Raw genomic sequence first — 20,653 nt, 5'->3', positions numbered from 1 at the left:
TTTTTTCATTTTTTTTTTTTTCATTTTCGGTTGTTATTTTGTCAATAGGGATTGTGTGCGGCGCAGTTACAAGGACATGTGATGGAGGGAGGCACGCCGCATCATGTGTCCTGCAGCAGCCTTGACCAAGAAAAATTGCATTCCTACCATCTAAAATGCCCCTCAGCTTTTCTGATTATGTTGTACTTATGTCCTGTCATGTGCCTCTTTATATCACTTGAATACATAAATTGTAAGGGGCCTCATAGCATGTAATTCAGTGTTAATCTGTTGAGCTAGGCAACATTAGTTCTGACATTTGTATGCGTTAATCTGATAATGCACCAACAAGCATTTTACAAAGTTCAGTTCAATCTTAAATACACCGTTAGGGTGCTTAAGCACATTAAGGGCATTTCGACCAATGTGACTGTGACTGCGGTTCATGTCAAGTCAGTCCAAGTGTTCATCTGAATTTTATGTTCAAAGTGTAGGGAAGCACAGCTGATAGAGATAACTTATCTCTGCCAGTTGGCGAGGGAACACTTCTGTCACTTGGCTAGAGCATATGATTGCAGGTATATGCAGATTCTATCGGTGACTGGGTAAGTCATGAGTACGGAGGCTTATCAGGATTTTGCAGGAGTCGGCTCTCCAACGGTGGGATCCAAAAAGCACCTGTTGAAAAGGAGCGCGAAAGCTGCTGAACTAGAGATGATAAGAGGCGACGGCAAACGCAGTAGTCGTGCCGAAGACTGGGATGTACGGGGAGATGTTGATCGCAAAACAAACAAGCCAGAGGAAGATGGCAGAAGTTGTCATCTGAAATGTGTTTCTCGGTCTGAGCAAATGCACACACGCACACACACACGCACACACACACATGTACGGGAGCCTCAATGCAGCCACAATTTTGATAAATTCTATGTGCTGCTGTTCTTTTCCTTGATTTGTCTTTTGTTTTAACAGGGGTGAAATGTTGAAAAGCAGACTGGCCACGTTGAATCTTTGTGAAGATTAGTGAGTGGAAAGCACATGTGCTCTGAGGGAGGTTCACCACGATAATTACCAAGTGCTCCCGGTTGCATCTGCCTCATGCTAACTGGTGGCAAGCCAACCGACAACATGCACCAAAAACAACAGTCCCTCTCTGTTGGCACTGCTGCCGCTCGCTCCCTCGCTCGCTGCTTTTTTTTAAGCTCTCTGTCTCTCTCTGCCTTTTTCGCTCCCTCTCTCTGGCCCCATCTGTCTCTCTTCCTCTTTTATCTCTTCATCTTCTGCATCTTCATCATATTTCCTTTCCTTTTTTTCCCTCTCCCTCTTTCTGCTCCTGAGCTCTCTCCGACTCCCCTCCTACTCCTGTTCCCACCCCTCCCCTCTCCATTCTCTCGCTCCTCTCTGCACCCGAGGCCATGTGGTCCAGGCGAGGTAGCAGGGTGACAGAAGCCGGACCCTTTGGTGTCACAAGTTCCTTATCTCACTTACGAGGTGACACCGCGTGTGTGTGTGTGTGTGTCTGTGCATGTGTGTGTGAGTGACTGAGTGAGTGGGGCGCTGTTCTCGAGGGCAAAGCGAGGTGTGAGAGGATGATGCACTTGATACACTGTGAGGAAAGGAGGAAGAAGTGAGGAAAAGAAACGGAGGGAGAGACTTCCAGTGGGTGGAGGGGGGGGGGTGAAGGACCGGGCTGAGCTGCTTGCGCTGAGTACGCCTCCTACTGGACCTCACTCTAGTCATCACAGATCCATGTGGTTTACATGAAAAATAATTCTAATAATAAAAGTAAAACACAACAAAACAATTCAGTAAGTCATTAAATGTGATATTCACATCCAATTAAAACCACATGTATCAAAATTAGCTCATCTGGATGGATGATACATTTTCCTGTTATCTCGTCATTATGATATCATATCTGTGTTGAAACTGCATTCACTTATTGCTCTCTCTTTCTTTAGAAACTATAAAATAACTAAATCAACTAAACCATAACAGGAGATTTATTAGAAATCCAAATGGTGGTTAATAATATAAATCACAGCACGTCTGTATTTTCCATGCTAAATGTTTCCATATTTCCAAATAATTAAAACAGCATAACGTCCAGCATTTCTTCAGTGTTTCAATCATGTAGCTCTTGCCTTCATTATGTCTTCTATGTTGTAATGAACGACAGATGGCAGCCAGAGGAACATGTTGACTTGACCGTCTCGATAGTCCAGGGACAGCGCTCTGCCTCTGTCAGTGAGGTGGCCCTACATTGGCTGGCCCAGTGAGTGTGTGAGGATGTGGAGGTGTAAAGGAGTCAAAATGCTGAAACTTTTTTCTGGTGTCTGTGTTGAGAGGGGAAGATATCCAAATCTGAATATCTCGCAATCACACTTCAAGTGCCGCGGTAACAGAGTACTTTTTTTTTTCATGTTTCATTTTCAAACATTTTCATACAAATAATACAACTCCTTTGAATTCCTTTGTGAAAAGATTGTCCTAAAATGTGTGCACTGTTTTGAACGAGTAGCACCTCTCACCTCTCTCTGGAGCAGCTATTAAAGCTCCAGTGTAGAATTCCATCAGCATTCAACTGGCCATGTTGGTCACTTTTGATCGCTCTGTTAAAGCACTCTCACGTTTGAAAACACTGGCCTTGCATTGTGAACAAGGACAAGTGCTGAGGCATAGTGATGTGAACTAAAGCTTTTGACAAAAGCATATTGCACATGCCCGAGATGAGCAACTTGAACATTTCTCCTCTTGTATTGGAGCATCGATGCTGATGATGAACTTTTTCTAAGACGATCTGAAAATGCTCGTGTAGATTTTCCACATACATTCAGCGCTTCGTATCCGCCCTGATTAGTGCGGACATGACCTGAGAGTGCAGAGCGGTGTTTTATGTATGAAGAGACGTGAAGAGTCTCCTCAGCACAGACTCTCTGGGTAAATATACGCAAGTTAAGAGGCAGAGGTCCTTGACAGCTTCTGCCTCTCTGCAGCCTGCAGCTGATAGACAGAGCAGAATGGCTTGACTTTTGGATTGCAGCCCTTTTGTGTGTGGCACAGACGCCGAGCAGACATTGCACAGCCGTTGCGTGGACGTGGAGGCCTCGGGTCGCCGCTACACTGTTATTAAAAACAGTGTGATAGCATGTGGGCTGTTCCCTCTCTTCTCCCTGTTTCTTCTCTCTCTTTTCTCTCCTTGAGCACAATCTATCGCTCCTCTGTTGCCCTGTTTTCAGTAATAGAACTACTGCAGTGTTTTTTTTTTACTGTGTTTACCAGAGAGGCAGCTTTCACACAGCAGACCTGCTGACTGTATTTTTCAGGAGCAGTCAGGCCTTCTCTACCACAGCCCTGCTTTTCTCTCACTCTTTATCTCATAGACTTCTCCTGTCATCTTTCGCTTTTCTTGCTATTTTTCACTCTTTAATCCTCCTATATGCTCTCAGTGTTCAAAGATCTTAGCATGAGAAAAAAAAATCACACAGCCTTGTTGTGAGTCTTCTTCAGCTTCCCCCAGTTGGGAGACAAGTGTTTTTCAAAGACACGCTCTTGGAGGTCCTTGAAGAAGATGGCAACAATTCTCAGGGTTTTCAAGTAAACCATGGGCAAAAAATAAAGGATACATCCCATCATTCAGTGCTACTAAGTGAAATGGCAGAGCATTTGGAACCAAAGGCGTTTTTTCTAGATCCGTCTGTCCGTCTGCTCTTTGAAGTAAAAGGTGTTAAAAGAATCTTCACTGTTTTGGACCTTTTGAAAATGTCACAGTGAATTTTTTATGCAGGTTACACTTTTCATCCAGCATTGAGGGTGCAGTTGTACACACACACACACACACACAGACACACACATATAGTATTGTAATGATTTCAAGCCAGAATATTGATTGCTTTTTCTGTGTTTGATGATCCACTGATATGTACTACAATCAAGTGTTGACCGAGATCTTGACTGACTCATACCTGTGAAGCAACTGCAACAGTCATCAACTATCTGCAGAGATGTGATGGCTTCTTCTACAGAGGCAAAAATCCTCATTTCCCTCTCATTTCCGTCTCATTTCCCTGTTCACTTTCCCCTGAGAGGGCTGTAAAATGGCTTCTATTACAATACTCATCACAAGTCCCTTTTTAAAAAGTGGATACAGATGCAAACACAGGTATTCAGGAGCCAAAACATTCACATTACAAAGACTTGAAAGGAACATGTGCATTCAGGCGCAAGGGCTCAATAAGCATAGGCAAATTGCATGCAAAAAGTCAGACCCAAAGATCATGGCTTCACACCAAACATGGGAGGAAACAAAGACACACACACAGTTCAGTGGAGCAACTGAGCCAGCTGCTTACTGTATAGATTTCAGTCTTTCCTCTAGGATTTTTTTTAAGGAGTGGTGCCTGGACGATCAGCGCTATGCAGAGATGAATGAACAGAAGACATGCGGCGGTGGTGTATTTCTGACAATTAAAAAAAAAAAAAAGAATTTTGAAGAAGTGGCGGCTAGGATTTAGGAATGGCAGCCCGCCACTCCAAAATGAATGTAGAGGAAACACTGCAGCCAGTCAGACCTTATGTTCAGGTCGTCCATTCAATTAGCTGCAGCAGAAAAACAAGACTGTCTGTTTTGTCTGTAATGTGAAGTACAGATTCTAAAAGTTTTTTTTTGTTTGTTTTGTTGTTGTTCATAACTCATTACTATTTTTGTTACAGAATGATAAGAACTTGGCCCACTCTGTCTCTCTTACTCACACAAACACACTGACAATGGACCCGTCTGTCATAGATGGACCGGCTAAAAACAACATCTCTTCAAGCAGAGATGATGTACGTGTTTATTTGCATCGAGAGCACGAAGTGAGATCTGATCACAAGTTGTCACATTTGAGACGCACGCGGAGACGCATTCTAACGCCAGGTGTGAATCGCCGTACTCTGAAGCTGTCCGCTTGTGATGGGATGGACCAGAGGCTGCATGCTAATGTGAGTAATAAGAACGGGGCCGGGAAACAAGCAGGCGGACGGACGGCGCCGGCCTTCTTCCAGGTTGATTCCCCTCGCCCCGACCCCGCCGGGCTCCAGAGACCAGAAGCAGCGGAGGCGGAGCCAGGAGGCTTATCAAAAGCTCCGCGCACAACAGACCTCATTACGGCTTCAAGAGGCGCCGTCACACCTCGCTCCAGCCGTCCCACCACCCAGCACCAGAAACCACTCCGCTAACCTCCTCCATCTCTCTGGTTTTGTTTTCCCATACCCGCTCATTCTCACTCGTCCTCACCATTCTCTCTCTCCGCTTCCCTCCCTCTCTCCTCCGTCTTTCCTAGAAGGGGCACATCAGATGTAAACAAAGCCCAACGCCAGCCACTAATTAAATAGATGAGCGGTATTAACATAACCTGAAAGCCTCAGCCAATTGCCCCCCCCCCACCCATCCACCCACCACCCCACTTCCCTTTAGTACCCCTCCTCCTCATCCCTCCATCCATTTTTTGAATTTTTTTTCTTGTTGTTGTGATCCGAGCAGTGAGCGCCAATTGTGGGCAGTGTAATTACCATTAGGACAGAAAAGCCTAGCATGTCTTTGATATGGTAATGACGCTTCATGTACACCCTGTACACCCTCCAACCCCCATCTCTAACCAGCACACACACACCCGTTCCATCACCTCCCTCTCCTGTAACCCCCCCTCTCTCCGATACACACACTTCCAAATAATCTCACCCATGAATATCAAGTAGGGCAACTCGTCAACACCTGATAGTGACGGCTGCAGTTTCTGCGTGAGCTGGGAGGGGTGAGGGAGAGAAAAGAGGGATGGAAGGGAGATGGAGAGAGCAGTTGGGTGACGGGTAAACCAACGGAGGGCAGGGTTAGGGGGCAGGGGTGTGGTAGGTGCAGAAGTGCCAAAATGACACAGACAGACAGACAGAGAGGGGGAGGCAGCGACAAAGGCAGAAGACAGTGATAGGAGGAAAGGGAAGTGAAAAGATGACAACATTGTGATTGAAGGTAGGAGGTGGAGGGGCAGCTTGTCCAGCCAGTGTGACCTCCATGACCATTGGCTGCTGCTTTAATTATTAATTGCACTCGTCGGCCGTCGTTAAGTTCTCTTTAGCATCTTAGCGTTGGTCGTACTGGACATGAAAGCCTGCCTATCCCCACCACTTTTCCCCTCTTTTTCCTCTATTTCCCTTTCTTTTCATCTCCTCTTTTCTTCCTAACCCTCCCAGCCCTGGTCATGGAGACCTCACGTCTCCCTCTCCTTAATCCCGCACCTCTTTTTCAGTCTCTTTCTGCTTACAGCCGCCCTCTCTCCTGACTCCTGCTCCCTTGCTCTCCGGCATTCTCTTTCTCTCCATCGTCTCTCATCCTCTCAGTCCAGGCTCTGGCCTCCAGCCCGCCGATGGAACGGGAACAAACTGACTGCCCAGCTCCCTGCTGTCTCCCTCTCATCCCGACTACACACACCATCCCTCCAATGCCTCCACCGCTCCAAATCCCGCAGCCTTTCCCCCTCAGCACCACGCGGGCCCTGGCCAGCCGCATTAAATAGCCATGGACCTGGATCCCATGAACAAGAGACCATGACAAGTCTCATGGGGACACAATGCACAATGTCACATACACACACACACTGTCCTGTACATTCAACGCTTTGCCTTTGTGGTGGTAAAATCCCGACGCCATTGGCTTGGCAACATGAAGTCTATGCCAGCTAAAGAAAAACTTGGATTCAACATAAAAAAAATCGGCCCAATTAAACTTCAAAAAAGATACAGTATACACAGCATGTAATTCACACATGAACTTGTGTTGTAGTCTAAAAAAAACCTAATTATTCATTGAAGAGAGGATATACATACAGTGACTTACATTGTACAAACTGTATTCTGGCATTGCCCCACTATTGGTCGGCATGCTGGCAAGAGATGGCTTTTCCAATGTCCATACAATGTGTGCGTTGTGTGTTATTTAGTGCCAATTCTACATAAATCTACTCACTGCAGTCAAATGTTCTGACTCGACCTTATCTTCACTTGTGGGGAGGCGATGGGGGTCAATGCTGGGCAAAGAAAGTCTAGTATTTTGACACAGGGTTCTTAGCAGACTGTTAAACGGACCCCGAGGAGTTTGCTTTTGCTTATAAAAGAGTCTCATATTAATGTGGATGAATCTACATTACCCACACTTGTTAATGGGTGCATTTTCAATAAATATATCATTTTGTCTTTATAGTTATTTTGATATTATTATTTAGTGGTCGGCTCACCCAGAATTTCCTACTTTCGCTGCCCGCCGGGTCATGAGAATAACGCCGCCAAATCACCGTTTATGGTCAGAACTACAACGGTATCTGATTGTCTCTGAACCTCCGACTTTCATTCTTGATTTGAAAACATTCTTGGCAAATGTTTTCGCTTTCGTCTTTCTTGCGCTGGTCCAATAATTTCACCGTGCGCGCGGAGGCTCGTGGGAAATGTAGTGTGAAAACACTTCGCTTTCCAAAACTCCTCGTAGTCCCTTTAAAACACCTTTGGGTAACCCTTTAATTGACAGGTCGCTAATTACGTGATAATGTCAAGAAATAGCCAAGAAAAAACAAGTAATTGTGTCATAATGTCTAGAAATAATGGTCAATTTCAGGGTTTCCCGCAGCGCTTTCCTGTTAAGGCGGCCGCCTTAACAACAAAGAGCTACCGCCTAAACTAACATCTTAAAAAAAAAAAAAATTGTAGCGATATTCGCCGCCGCCCCCCCCCCGTCGGACGAGTGGCCGCATCCCCTCACACACATACACACCACAGAGAAGCGCGCACGCAGAACAGCAGCGCGTGTTGAAAGCGAAACTTTAATACGGCACGGCACGTCCTCCCCCGTCGATCGATCCCCCCCCCCCCCGTCGACAGGTCAGACACCACCTTAACTAACAAATTTTCTGGGGGAAACACTGAATTTCATAGTAATGTCAACAAATATAGCCAAGAAATTGATTGTGTAGAAATAGCCCAGAAATATCTGTCAATTGCAAGGACAAATTCTGGCCTTGGGTTAGGGTTAGGCTAACCCTTCTAAAAAACTCAAAGCATGAAAAGCATGTGTAATCTTTTGCCTTTGTGCAAAACATGACATTACTATGAAATCGACTGTTACTTGCATAGTTCCTCTTTAATTTATACTTAATAGATCATGATTTTTCTGTTATCCCTGTTAAGTCATTTAATATTTTGCATTGAATCATTTGAGGGCAACCTGAGGTTTAAACAGAGTTCATTATTGAAAAATCTAATCAAATGTAAAGATAAAATCAATCAGATTTAGCTGGTGTGTGAAGTTGCAGTGCAGTCAGACTTGGTGGAGGTGAGAGCGGCTGAAGGTAGGCAGCTCGCTGCTCTCTCACTCCCTCATGCCGCCGGCTCCCCAGTGGGCCACAGAGAGCAGAGGGAGCCCCGGCTGATCAGGGGGGAGCCCAGATGGACCCACACGCACACACACACACGCTCACATACACACACACGCGTACACACACTAACTCAGTCACTCACATGTCATATGTTATCCCATCTGCACCGTCACCAAGCTGCCTGTAACCCCGGGGCCTTGCGGGGGATATAGACACACACACACACATACAGTATGTACACATACACACGCAAACACAGTCAAACAGTCACACACAAGGGTTACACAAATGTGTGATTGCGTACACACCCGTACACACACACACCAGAGGTGTGTTCCCAGTGTGTAATTGGAGATGAAGATTACTGCTGCCTCTCTTGTTTGCTTCAGCGGGCACCCGTGTTGTAGCAGCCACACACACACAATATTACTCTTTTCACATGAGCGATAAAGCTATTTTATAGGTAAACAGTGTTGCTTTATCCACAATGTGTATTTTGTCTTATAGAAGCTGACAGACAGTGAATTCAGAAACATGGGGGCATTTCTCTTTCACTGCTACTTTGATCTGTACACACTGCAAAAAATATCAAATATCATGATGAATATTATATGAGGGTGAAATGTTAAAGAATGAACCAGAAACTGCTTAACCTGGCAATCATGATAGAATCATAGGCTACTCAGTGCAATTGGCGAAATCACAGCTACATCAATAAAACAAGCTGTGACAGGGCAAGAGGTACAAATGTTAAGACGAGCAGACAGCTTCTGAACAGAGACACAGTTTTAGTTTTTGGTAAAACCAAGTGAACCAGGCGCCGTGTGGAGCAGTGGGTTGAGCAGGCGCCCCACATGCATATGCATATCTGGCAGCCCTTTACTGCATGTCATTCCCCCTCTCTCTGCCTCCCCATTTCCTGTCTCTCTCAACTATGCTATCAAATAAAAAGCAAAAAATGCCCAAAAAATAAAGTTTAAAAAAACAAGTGGATCTGAATTGGCTTTGCTGAACCATCATTACAAGGGAAGACTGTGAGCTACAATTACAGCTCAAAGTTTAAGCAAGCAGTCTGTCAATAAGTTGAGTGATGCTTACAACAGTTTCTAATTTCATCACATTCCATTGTTGAAAGTTTGGCTGAACGGTGGCTTTGTTTAAACCCAACTTGTGTTTTAACTGTACTTCCTTTTAGCTCAGGCGAGTAATGTTGCCACATTTCCAGATCTCAGAAAACAGTCTTATCGGTAAGTATGACAAATGAGGTTCCCTTTAAGAGCTACAAAAATGGAGTCATATATCACAAGACATGCAGTACAAAATGTAAATCAATGAAATTTCATGGAGGCGTATATTGAACTCCACACTGATGATGAATAAACAGGTCAGAGTTCAGTCATATAAAAGAATGAGCTAAAGGGTCTACAATATAAAATGTACATGCCTGAAACAACAAACGCGCTCACACACACACACAAGCCTTTGTCTAACAGAATGAGACCAGTAATCTTTCCTCCACTTATCTTGGACGTGTCAGCTAAATGGGAAGTGAAAAGTCAAATATGAGATGTCACATTTAGTTTACTTCCCTGCCTACTCCCTCCATCCCTCCCTCCCTCTGTCTTTCTCCCTCCACCCACTGCCCCTTTTTGTTCTGCACATCTCTATTTGATTGCATCTCCCTCCGCCTCAACATGACGTCCACACAATACACACTCGGCTCCCATCTGGGTGACGGTTGTGTATCGGCATGTTGAGTTAATGGATTTTATACGTAGCATGGAGCATTTAATCTGAGTGTGGAGTAAAGGGGTCTTAAGAGACTGATGAGAGACAGAGGGATATACGGAGGAAATCAAGGGAAGGAGTGTGAGCAGAAAAAAGAGAATAAATGATGTAGAACATACATTTTGGGGATTTGATTCTTCCAGCCATGTTGCTCTAATCATTGCGTCTCCCTGCTGCCTCATAGGTGGAAAAGGCAAAGTCATATCACAGCTGACTGCCACATCCAGATACTTGTGAAAACTTAATTCACACTTTTGCCATGGCTCCAATCTCCAGTGATTAAATGTAAGTGACATGTAATTATGTTACACAGCTTCTTGACTCTGTGTAGACCACTGCATGGACTGCAGCTGCAGCAGCAATCCAGTATCTGGAGCATTTAATGGGCCACAATCAGTTTCCTTATTGTAAAACACCATTATATGGTTGAGATGACAGAGATACAGTATCTGGCACAGTACAAGTTATTCCATATCTCATATTTACACATTTGTTTTTTGACTTTATCTGCATGCATTGAGCTATATTAGTACCATAAGAGACTGTACAAGTAGACAATCTGAGAATAGCTCAAAACATGGCAGCAATATCAGGCGAGACTGAAGTAAAAACATGAAACATGACCTGATCAAGCATGGAGGAATTTACAGGACCAGGTTGGTCAGTTTGGACCTGGTCTGTGTGGTCTGAGATCAGAGAGCTGGTATTTTGGTTCCACTTCTGGAAACTTAATTCCTCTTTGAACCAGTCTTTAATCAGAGTAATATGCATCTACAGAAGCACATTGTGCTGGAGTTTGAAACCTTTCATTCATCTCCTGTGAAGTTTTATGACCATGGCAGCGCTCATAAGACAATTTACATCATCATAACTGTAAAAGCCAACATTATTCGGAGTAAGTCAGAGTTCATTTAAGTGGTCTGTTCAGTCTCCTTTTAAGTCAGATTGTGTTCTCTGGCTGACTTATTGGTAATTTCCATTATTAGAAAATAGAATAGAAATATGATTTGAGTTAAGGCTCATTTCTTTCTGGAACATCGACCACAATTAGTGGTCTCACTTTGGCCATCAAAGATCGACCAAATAGCTAAATTGTAGTCAGCTGATTACCCAGTGAGCCAGAGAGCTAAAGTAAACTGATAATTAGGTCAATATGGCACCACCGCATGCATCACAGGATAAAGGATAAAGTGATGTTTAAGAGCTGCAAAGCTGTGCCTTCTCTACACTTCTGAGCAATTGTCTCCAACTTGGTTAATTACATAACACACCACTTTGCAGGTGTAAAAATCACTGCAGTGCATTGAAAAGTCCCTTCGGAGACTCCAACTGACGGGAAATTGCAGTAAAGAGTTTAATTGTAGAATTGAGAACACCGGGAGGTATAAATTCTTTCTGCGGCACTCTGGAGAGCGTTTTCTTTGTTCTGACGGTGGGAGAGATCACAATTCCTCCCACCGTTAACTACCTGCCTGCCTGCCGACTGGGTTTTGTTGTGTTTTCTTGTGTTTTGTTGTTGCTAATAGGCCTAATTGGCTAGAACCCAGGCACCCAGAGAGGGGGGGGGGTAATGAAACTACCTGCGCTCTATCTCTCCCTCTCCTTCGCCTTCATCTCACCATCCCCTTCTCTTCAAGGCGAGAGAATTCCACGGAGGAACAGAAGGCACATTAAGGAAGGGTGTGAGCTCGGTTGATCTACGAGGTTCGCAACTTTGCACAGAGACGCGCGCGCATGTACATAGAGAGGGGAAAGGAATGAAGTTGAGGAGAAGGGTCAGGAGCAGGTAGGGCCTGGGGAAGAGAGACAGCAAAAAGAGAAGGGAAGGTGTGCAGGTCTGTGCGCTTTTCCCCGAGAGTGAAGAACAAAGCCAGGTAATGTTTATGGATGATGATCTTTAAAGGCCTGGCGTTTACTGAGCAGCACTTTGATACTAAAAAGACCCTTGATTATCACTGGGTGAGGCTATAGAATGCGTGCTCTTGATGTTTAATTGATATGGCTGTTTTGTGACGGTTAAATACGTCACCCTGGCATTTTGATCTCCCCACTATGCCCTATCATATAGCTGCAAAAAAGCCATTGATGTAAGATTCATTTGTTCTGCGCCGCAAGTAGTGATCCCCCATTTGATCTGTACGAATGTGGTTAATCTTTAACTGTAACATCACTCACTCTGTGTGCATGCGTGTGTATGTGTGCGTGTGTATGTGTGTCAGACGTTCCTCCTCATCAGCGTAATTCTACTTTCCAACTGTCTAAGAACAAAGGCCCGAGCATAAAAGCCATGCAAACTATGATAAATATGCAGAAAATAAGCAGGACATGTGTGTATACTGACTACACAAAAGAAAAACACACACACACACACACACTCCACAACACTACAGTGAAACACTTCTGTGTCCCCATGTAAAAATGCTGTAAGTCATTATGTGTTATATTAATGCTCCTGTGATATAAAGGCAATGCAACCGCCCTGCCTGCACTCCTAGGGAATACTATGAGAACAGTGTGTCAGTGGACAGATTGTTTGCATGTATGTGTGTGTGTGTGTGTGTGTCTGTGAGTGTGTGTGTGTGTTTGGAGCAATGGGACCTGAAGGAACACCGCGAGGACAATCTGTCGCCCCTCCGCCTGGGCCCTGGGTGACAGATGATGTGCTCCCACTGCTGAGCTGTGTGTGTATCTATACGTGTGTGTGTGTGTGTGTGTGTGTGCGTGTGTGTGTGTGTGTGTGTGTGTGTGTGTGTGTGTGTGTGTGTGTGTGTGTGTGTGTGTGTGTTTCGGGGGGGTTGACCGTATAGACAGCTTGCCACAATAACAATAGCTTTATTTGTTGTAGGAGGCTTCAGATGTTTATGCCAAACTGGTTTCAAAGAGCATCCTGGTCCTGTGTCTTCAGGTTGTCAAGTGTCTTGAAGCCCTGAATTATCAGCAGCAGCAACATCTCTCTAATCAATATCATGATTTTTTAAAATCAATATGTGCAATTGATGAACAACTAATTTGGCGCTTATTTATTCTTTAATGAGACATTTCATCTCCATGTTCAGCAGTGTGAGCAGTGTTACTTCTGATGGCTACACAATGTTGCACCACCTTGACTGAAAAGACCCAATCAGGAGGTGAGGTCTGTCTGCATCAACGTTTCTAAAGGCTCTTTTTCCACTTATTCAAACTACGACACAGTGTCTGAATTTTCAAACAAATGGATCCAACAAAATCCAAAATTTAGGGTTTGAAAAAGAGCAGTGTTGATGCCAGATATAAATAAAGCAAAAAGGACATTAGTTGCCTTTTTTGTCATTTTAAAACTAAGATGTAATGGGTCCAGTGATGCTGGTAAGGCACAAAGAAGCTTTGCTTTGCATCAACAATGGCAGTAAAGACTGAAAGCTAGCAAACATGGACAAACAATATAATTATATACATATGCAGAGAGAGAGAGAGAGAAAACTATTTTCCATCACTATCAACCTAATGTTTACAGTGTTAACTATTAGATAAAGAAACACGGAAGGCCGTAGGAACAGCATTAAAAAAAACTGGCATATTTAGATACTGTATAGAGATGTTTGTTATCTAATGTTTATCCTACAAACCACTGGAAAGTAGCAGGAAGTTTGAGTTTGAGGGGTGCAGGACATGCAGGTGTTGAACGGTACACAGGAAATCATCTGGATTATTGTTGTTCACTGAAGCAGAACCAGTCATCTTCCAAAAAATAAGAATTTAATTCCAGTTCATCTGTTCAGGCGACAGCTTAGCATCTCTAATAATTGATAAAGGCCCTTATCCTTGCTCTTCCTCATGTTTTTCCTTTAAAAAAAACTTAAGATGGCCTGACGCCAGGGAGGGGAAAGCAAGATTTATGGGAAATGTGGTTTTGGTTTTGAGAAACACAAAATGCAACAAACCTCACCTTTAAAAAGGAGGCCAGAGGCTATAGAGAGTCCTTATTAAAAAAAACTACACACCACCACCACTCCAACCTCCCTCTCTATCTCTGTTGTGCATGGCTGCAGTGACCACAGGCCAGTCGTCTTAGCATTACTCACCATTGTATTTACAGTGAAACCCAGGGATAAACTCACCCTTTGTTACCAAGCACTTAAGACCTGACGTGTGGTGTATACACACTGCAGAGAGGGGGTGGTGTGTGTATGCATGCACCCATGCTTGTGTGTGTATTTGAGACAGCCGTTTGTCTCTTAAACTCAAACAAAAGAGTGTACATCCTCCATCACAGCTTTATCTGTTTATGCCATCAGCTCCTCAGCACCCACATGCCTGTAAACACACCAACCCACCCACTCTGTGTCACACACACATTCATTAGAAACAGAAAGCACCCAGGTGGGGGCCGAGGCCCCATGTCTTTGAAGCTAATAAGTCCTGGTGGAAGTGAAGAGTTCAAGTCCAAATTACTGCATAGGATTCTTGATTTCTGGAACGTTATGGAAAACTTGGGACATTATCCGGATCTCTAAAGAGAAGGTCTACAACTACACTGAGGCTTTGGATAAAAGCATCTGCCAAATGAGTCATGAGATACCAGGTACACTACGTACGTACAGTATATGTATAGCACCTTAAATTATAGTGATGCTTGCCATTCAGAATTTTGTCAGATTAGTGGTCATAGTCATTCATTCAGTCTTACACAGATGCCCTGAATAGACCTGTCATACTTGTGCATACACATTCATACACACACACAAAGAGGTCAATATCACCCCAAGCCGAGTTAAGTTATCATAGTGTTTACAATGCATGCTTGAGTCAGCAGTTAAAGAAGAACTAGTCCAGTCGCTTTTCCGCTGTTTTGCTAACCCTCCTCCCGGCCATGTGCATTTGTTTACAACAAAGACAGCAAGAAATCAATCAATAGAGCGGTAGATAATGTTATATATCATATATGTTGTTATATATGTGATCTGTATTTGTGTAGTTTAATCTCTCATAAACAAAAAATTACGGGTCACGGGGCGCGTTTGTGTCGCGGTGCGCAGAGACGAGAGCTGGGACACCGGGACAGAGGAGAGGATCTTGCAAAGTTGTTTTTCAGCCAAGAGACGCAATAAGTGACACCCACGTGGAAGGCAGAAAAATGTAGCATAGTTAAGCTACAAATCCTGCATAGTTCCTCTTTAAGGCTGGTTTGGAGAATGTTGGATATGGGAATGGCAGGTCAAGGAAGTTGTATTTTTGATAAAAGCAACATCAAAGAAAAGTTTTCATCCTGTTCCTGCTAGCATCTATGGTGTTACTGAACTGTAATGTCACTTTGTCATTATAATAAAAATACAAAGGACTGGATTATCCATCTAAAGAAAGTTTCAAGTCGACTTTCATACTGAACTGGAATGAACGGAGACCAAAGACTGGAATTTAGGGGGCAAATCATGTGGGTTAACTATTCACAGAAAGTGTGTCTGTCACATTTACTCATGGTAGCAATCTGCTCTCCCAACCTCGGCCGCTGACCCAGAAGCTGGACTGGAAATCAGCATACAACAAGTGACCCAGCGCTGGGGCCAGTGACCTTGTTAGCAGAGCCCCACCAGTACCCCAGTTTCACTCTAACATTAAAGGCAACTGGACTTGACTGAGAAGGCATCAAACCGAAGGACTCCATTCTGCCCGCTTGGCTTTGTTTCCTGGACGGAGCAGATGAACAAAACCCATATGTCGGACAATAGAATGCCCTGTGAAGCATGGTACCACAGTGGTATCTGATGGAAAGGAGGGAGAGTGAGGAGGACACAACACACACACATACACACACAATCTGATTTGAGGATGGAGCTTTCTAGATGGTTGCTCTGGCAGATGAAGTGACAGCAGTGACATGGAGTCTGTCAAAGTATCTGTGTTTGTGTGTGTGTAAGTATGTTTACTCGTGTGAATGTGCTCCCATGCATTTGTTTGCATCAGAAGGTTTGTGTATGCCTGAGTTTCCGGTAAAAATGTGTGCGGGTGTGTGTGCGCTTGTGTGTCTCTGAAGGCCAGTGCTCTCAACTGACCTGGCATTGTTACTGGGCTATACTTGCCCTCACTCTCTCTCTTTCATACACAGACACACTCATTGCTCATGCTATCTCCCACTCTTTGTCCCTTGTCCAGATGGCATGAGGGTCTTTCCTCTTCTATTCTGTCCTCTGTGGTCCCTCAGGGTCTCTGGGTTGGCACTTGGCAGGAGTCATATGTCCCAGCTAGACTGACCTAACTCACACCTCAGCGCCTGCCTGTCTAACAGTCTGTCAACGTACCTGTCTGTCTGCCTGACAATTTTTCCTCCTGCCCGTCCTTCGGTGCTATTTCTCCACCACTAGCTGAAAGCCATAAATATTATATTTCTTACTAAACTTTCAACCCTAGAGCCATTTCAGTGCAAACACACAAAATAGGTTTGGTGTTTATACTCCATATGTCTCTTTTGTCTCAGCTGTCTTAGCCATCTCCCTTGGCTTTCACTTACCAAACAAGCAATCCCACTGTCCCTACCCTCCATATGCTGCTTGTCTGTCTGACCATTTACCTTTCTGGCCCCCTCAGCCTTCCTCCACTCCCAGGGTCCCAGGTCATACACTCGTTCAACCCCCACTGCTGGGAGCAACAGAGAATACAGCGAGGGACACGGAGCATCTGAACAGTGCAACAGCAGAGACATGACTCTTATTTCAACAAATGGCAACAAAAACATGGGCAACAGTGGAGCTTTGCACACGTACATGCTCATTATCCTACATTAGCATTTTGCAACACACATTAAAGGGACAACGAGGAGTTTTGGAAAAGCGAAGCGTTTTCACACTACATTTATGAGCCTCCGCGCACCGTGAAATTCTTTGACCGGCGCAAGACAGACTCATGTTTTCATTCATCAAGAATTAAAGTCAGAGGTTTGAAGACGATCACATACCGTCGTAGTTCCGACCATAAACGGCGATTCGGCGGCGTTATTCTCATGACTCGCCGTGAAACCGAAAGTAAAGAAACGCTGGTCGGCTCGCCCAGCATTTCCACCACCACTAATAATAACAAAATAACGATAGAGACAAAACGATATATTTGTCGAAAATGGGCCCATTAACAAGTGTGGGTAGCGGAGATTCATCCACATTAATATGAGACTTTTTTATTGTCGCAGAATTTTTCGTTCTGCTGATGGAGAAACTCCTCGTTGTCCCTTTAACTTCCATCAGACTGAACTAATACTAATACAATATAATACACTGTATCTTGTCAGTCAAGACTCATGGCTTGTCAACAATACTTGCCATACCTTATACAAACTTTGTGTGTGTGGTCAAATAGCCTGTAGTGTTTCTCCTATACCTAACTTTTAGAGGGCCATATAGGGCAGATACACATAATGTCTGTGTATGTGGTTTTTGTGTGTATTAATTAATCAGCATACACTAGGACCATGCAGAAACATCTCTCCTGCAGTGTGGCATAGTGGGTTGAGCAGGCAACCCATATGCAGAGGCTATAGTCCTTGCTGCAGACAGCCCCGGTTCGAATCCGCATTGGGCGGCCCTTTACTGAATGTCATTCCCCCTCTTTCTGCCTCCCCATTTCCTGTCTCTCTCAACTATGCTATCAAATAACGGTAAAGGTAAAAAATTGCCCCAAAAATACAGTCCACATCTGCACCGTTTTCCTCAAACCAATTCGAACAGTAAAGTCTAACGTCTAACATCAGTAACTTTGTCAACATCTCTGATTTAGTTAGCCATAGAAAATGACATGTTTGTTTTTTACATGTTTTTTTTTTCAAATGAGCATAGTCAGTTTTCTCCTAACACTTCTAAACCTCGGGGAAACAGTGGGCTACGTGTCTGCTGTGTCGCTGCTACTGCCAGCTCCGTCTTCTCCAAGTTTCCCTTGGATAACGGCCAACAGCCGGCTACTCGGATGTCGGGTCTCTTTTCAGTACAAATTAATTTCTGATTTATTTTTGACAAGAAGTGTCATTGAAACAGACAGCCTCTTTATGCAGCTGCTAAAATGGTTTAGTTACAAGTATTTACATTTGGTGACATATTGATATTCAGCCCAGAAATTGAAACTATATTGAAAGGTGTTGATACGACTGTCAGCAGGTCTTTACCGTGTCTATTTTTGCAGAGAATTGCACTAGTTACACATGAAAATTGGGCAAAACACTGAAATCTGAAATCATGCTACGCAGGCAGTGTGTCCACTCTAACCCGTCAACATGAGCGCCAGAATGAAAGCCAAGACGCTCCACAGTCACAAAGCACACACCACGCAGCTAATGTGCTCCCGACCGAGTTCGCTCTTTTTACACGGCTTGATGGTTCAATGTAGCTTGTTAAGACAGACTGTCCCATGGTGAGAGCCAGTGGAACAATGTCTCCCTTAAAACATAAAATGTAAAGTAGTAAAAATAGAATCTGTTATTTGTCCCTTTTGAGCAGAGCCCATAAAAAAGCAGTACTGGGCCCATTTGATCCCCTCCAATACAACCTTGGCTGACACATTGCTGTCCTGATTTTGCACTGACCAATGAGGATGTTTTGTTCTTTTTTATTCTACTTCTATATTTAAATGGCCAGTCTTTGTCCCATGGAGTTCCCTACACTGTTTCTGTGAATCCTGTTTCTCAAGAGGAGAGTTTCCTGGCACGTTTTGCATAATGCCCGGGTGGATTTTGTATAGTATTTAGGGAGAGAAGAGTGTCAGGCTGGAGCCTTTGTGGAAGGGAGTTTTGGCTCAGATTTTCCTCCCTCTTCTTCCTCATATTACCCTCTCATCTCTCGTTATGCTCATTATAAATAAAATGCAGAAGTTCAAATGTAGTTTTCAACTAACACCACCACTTTAGGGATGCGTGCCCATGTGACATATTTCCTTCAATTTCAAAAATAAAAACTGTTGTTAATGTACCACACAAGACACATGAAAGGCCCCTGCACTAATCCCCTTCTTACACACACACACACACACACACACACACAATATCAAACATGCACAGACTGCTCCCCCTATATGCTCAGATGTACAGATATGATGCTTTCTGGCTGCCCACTGGCCCCATAGAGGCCAGCTGAGAATGCCTATTGGCTGGATGCTGACTGTGTAGTCATGGAAACTGACTTGAGCCCTGTGTGTGACCTCATGAAGGCCACATGAAAGCTGGGTTACAGAGAGAGGGAAAGTGTCCATGTGTATGTTAGATAGAGAGACGGAGCATGAACAGGAGACCGACGGTGTCCCTCAACCCAGTTCAATGTGTGTTTGTTTGCCTTAGTTTAAAAACATGTGTGTGGTATGAAAATAGCAGCTGACCTACAAGTATCCCTGGAGAGGTGGCTCTGCTGCAAAGTGAATACCCATCAGAGTGACGGCCAACCCTGGTAAACAGGAACACCGAGATTTAGCTGGATTTCATACTCAGAAACAGTCAGGTTGACGATAACACTGTGAGGTACAAGCACACAGACACACACATACGGAGATGAAAAACCCACTAAAGAGATATTACAGGGGGAAGAGAAAAGAAAAAAGGAGTGTGAAGCAGGAGGGATCATCAGAGAGGAGAGAACACACAAGAGGAAAATCAGTAACTGTAAGGAGACAAAGAGAGACGGGAAGTCTTCAAGATGAGAACGGGAACAAGGAATAAAAAGAACTGAGAAAGTGACAAAGGCAGAACTACAAGAGGAGAAGAAGCAAAGTGTTAAGAGGAAGATGTGTAGGTCAGACACACTCAACACTTTGAATAACTGAATAAAATGTATAAATACTTGTTCTTTCCTGTAATGTCTTTTGTGTGAAATGTGCAGAGTGAATGTTTCCTCCAGGGTTCCTGCTCAACGCTAGAGCACTTCTTTTTTTTTTTCTTAGGGAAACAGTTTAAAAACACTTGTCCTTGTCCTCTTGATTTAGAAATTATACTGATTAATGTTGTTTGTTTGTTTTGTTGTTGTGTTTCTTTTCATTGTTCAATTCATTGCAACAGAGAAAAAAGGAGCTACAACACTTTGCTCTGTAGAAAATTGAAGCTCTGTTTATCCATTAAAACATGGCTACGCAGAGCAAGTGCACCTTGTTTTGTTTGGTTTGTTTTCTCCATCTTGATGGTTTTGTTTCTGTTTGTTGTAACCTTATTTCCAGCTGGGTTCTCCGTCTGATGAAGAAGTAGTGCTACATTTTAGGAAATATATTTACTCACTTTCTTGCAGAGAGTTGGATGAGAACATTAATGCCAGTGTTGTTTCTGGGTGATAAATGTGAAAGTACAGCCACCAGCTGTTAGTGTGTCTCAACTTAGCCACTACGGTCCAGCCCAGATCAATGCCGTCTGGCCCAGTTTGTCCCGGTTCATCCCCGTCTGATCCATTCAGTCCCAACCCATCCCTGTTCTATTCAGTTCATGTCAAAGAGTCTTACTTTAGATTTGTTCAAAAAGGCCAGGCAACTGATTTAAAGGGATAGTTCACCCAAAATTG

At 43.9% G+C, this 20,653-nt stretch overlaps 1 protein-coding gene across 3 annotated transcripts in view; it reads right to left on the bottom strand.

Moving 5' to 3' along the window:
* The window catches only part of sox5 (SRY-box transcription factor 5), a 241,086-nt gene that overhangs the window by 179,440 nt on the left and 40,993 nt on the right, over positions 1 to 20,653 (bottom strand). For all 3 annotated transcript variants that reach the window (XM_085769725.1, XM_085769737.1, XM_085769740.1), the window contains exon 2: positions 19,491 to 19,555. The gene's annotated coding sequence lies outside the window, so the exon portion shown is untranslated. The remainder of the gene's footprint in view (positions 1 to 19,490; positions 19,556 to 20,653) is intronic.

The sequence above is a fragment of the Trachurus japonicus genome, chromosome 23, assembly GCF_045865225.1.
Source record: "Trachurus japonicus isolate A0001 chromosome 23, Traja_1.0".
Taxonomy (NCBI): Eukaryota; Metazoa; Chordata; class Actinopteri; order Carangiformes; family Carangidae; genus Trachurus; species Trachurus japonicus.
This window is presented reverse-complemented; position numbering and strand designations above follow the sequence as displayed.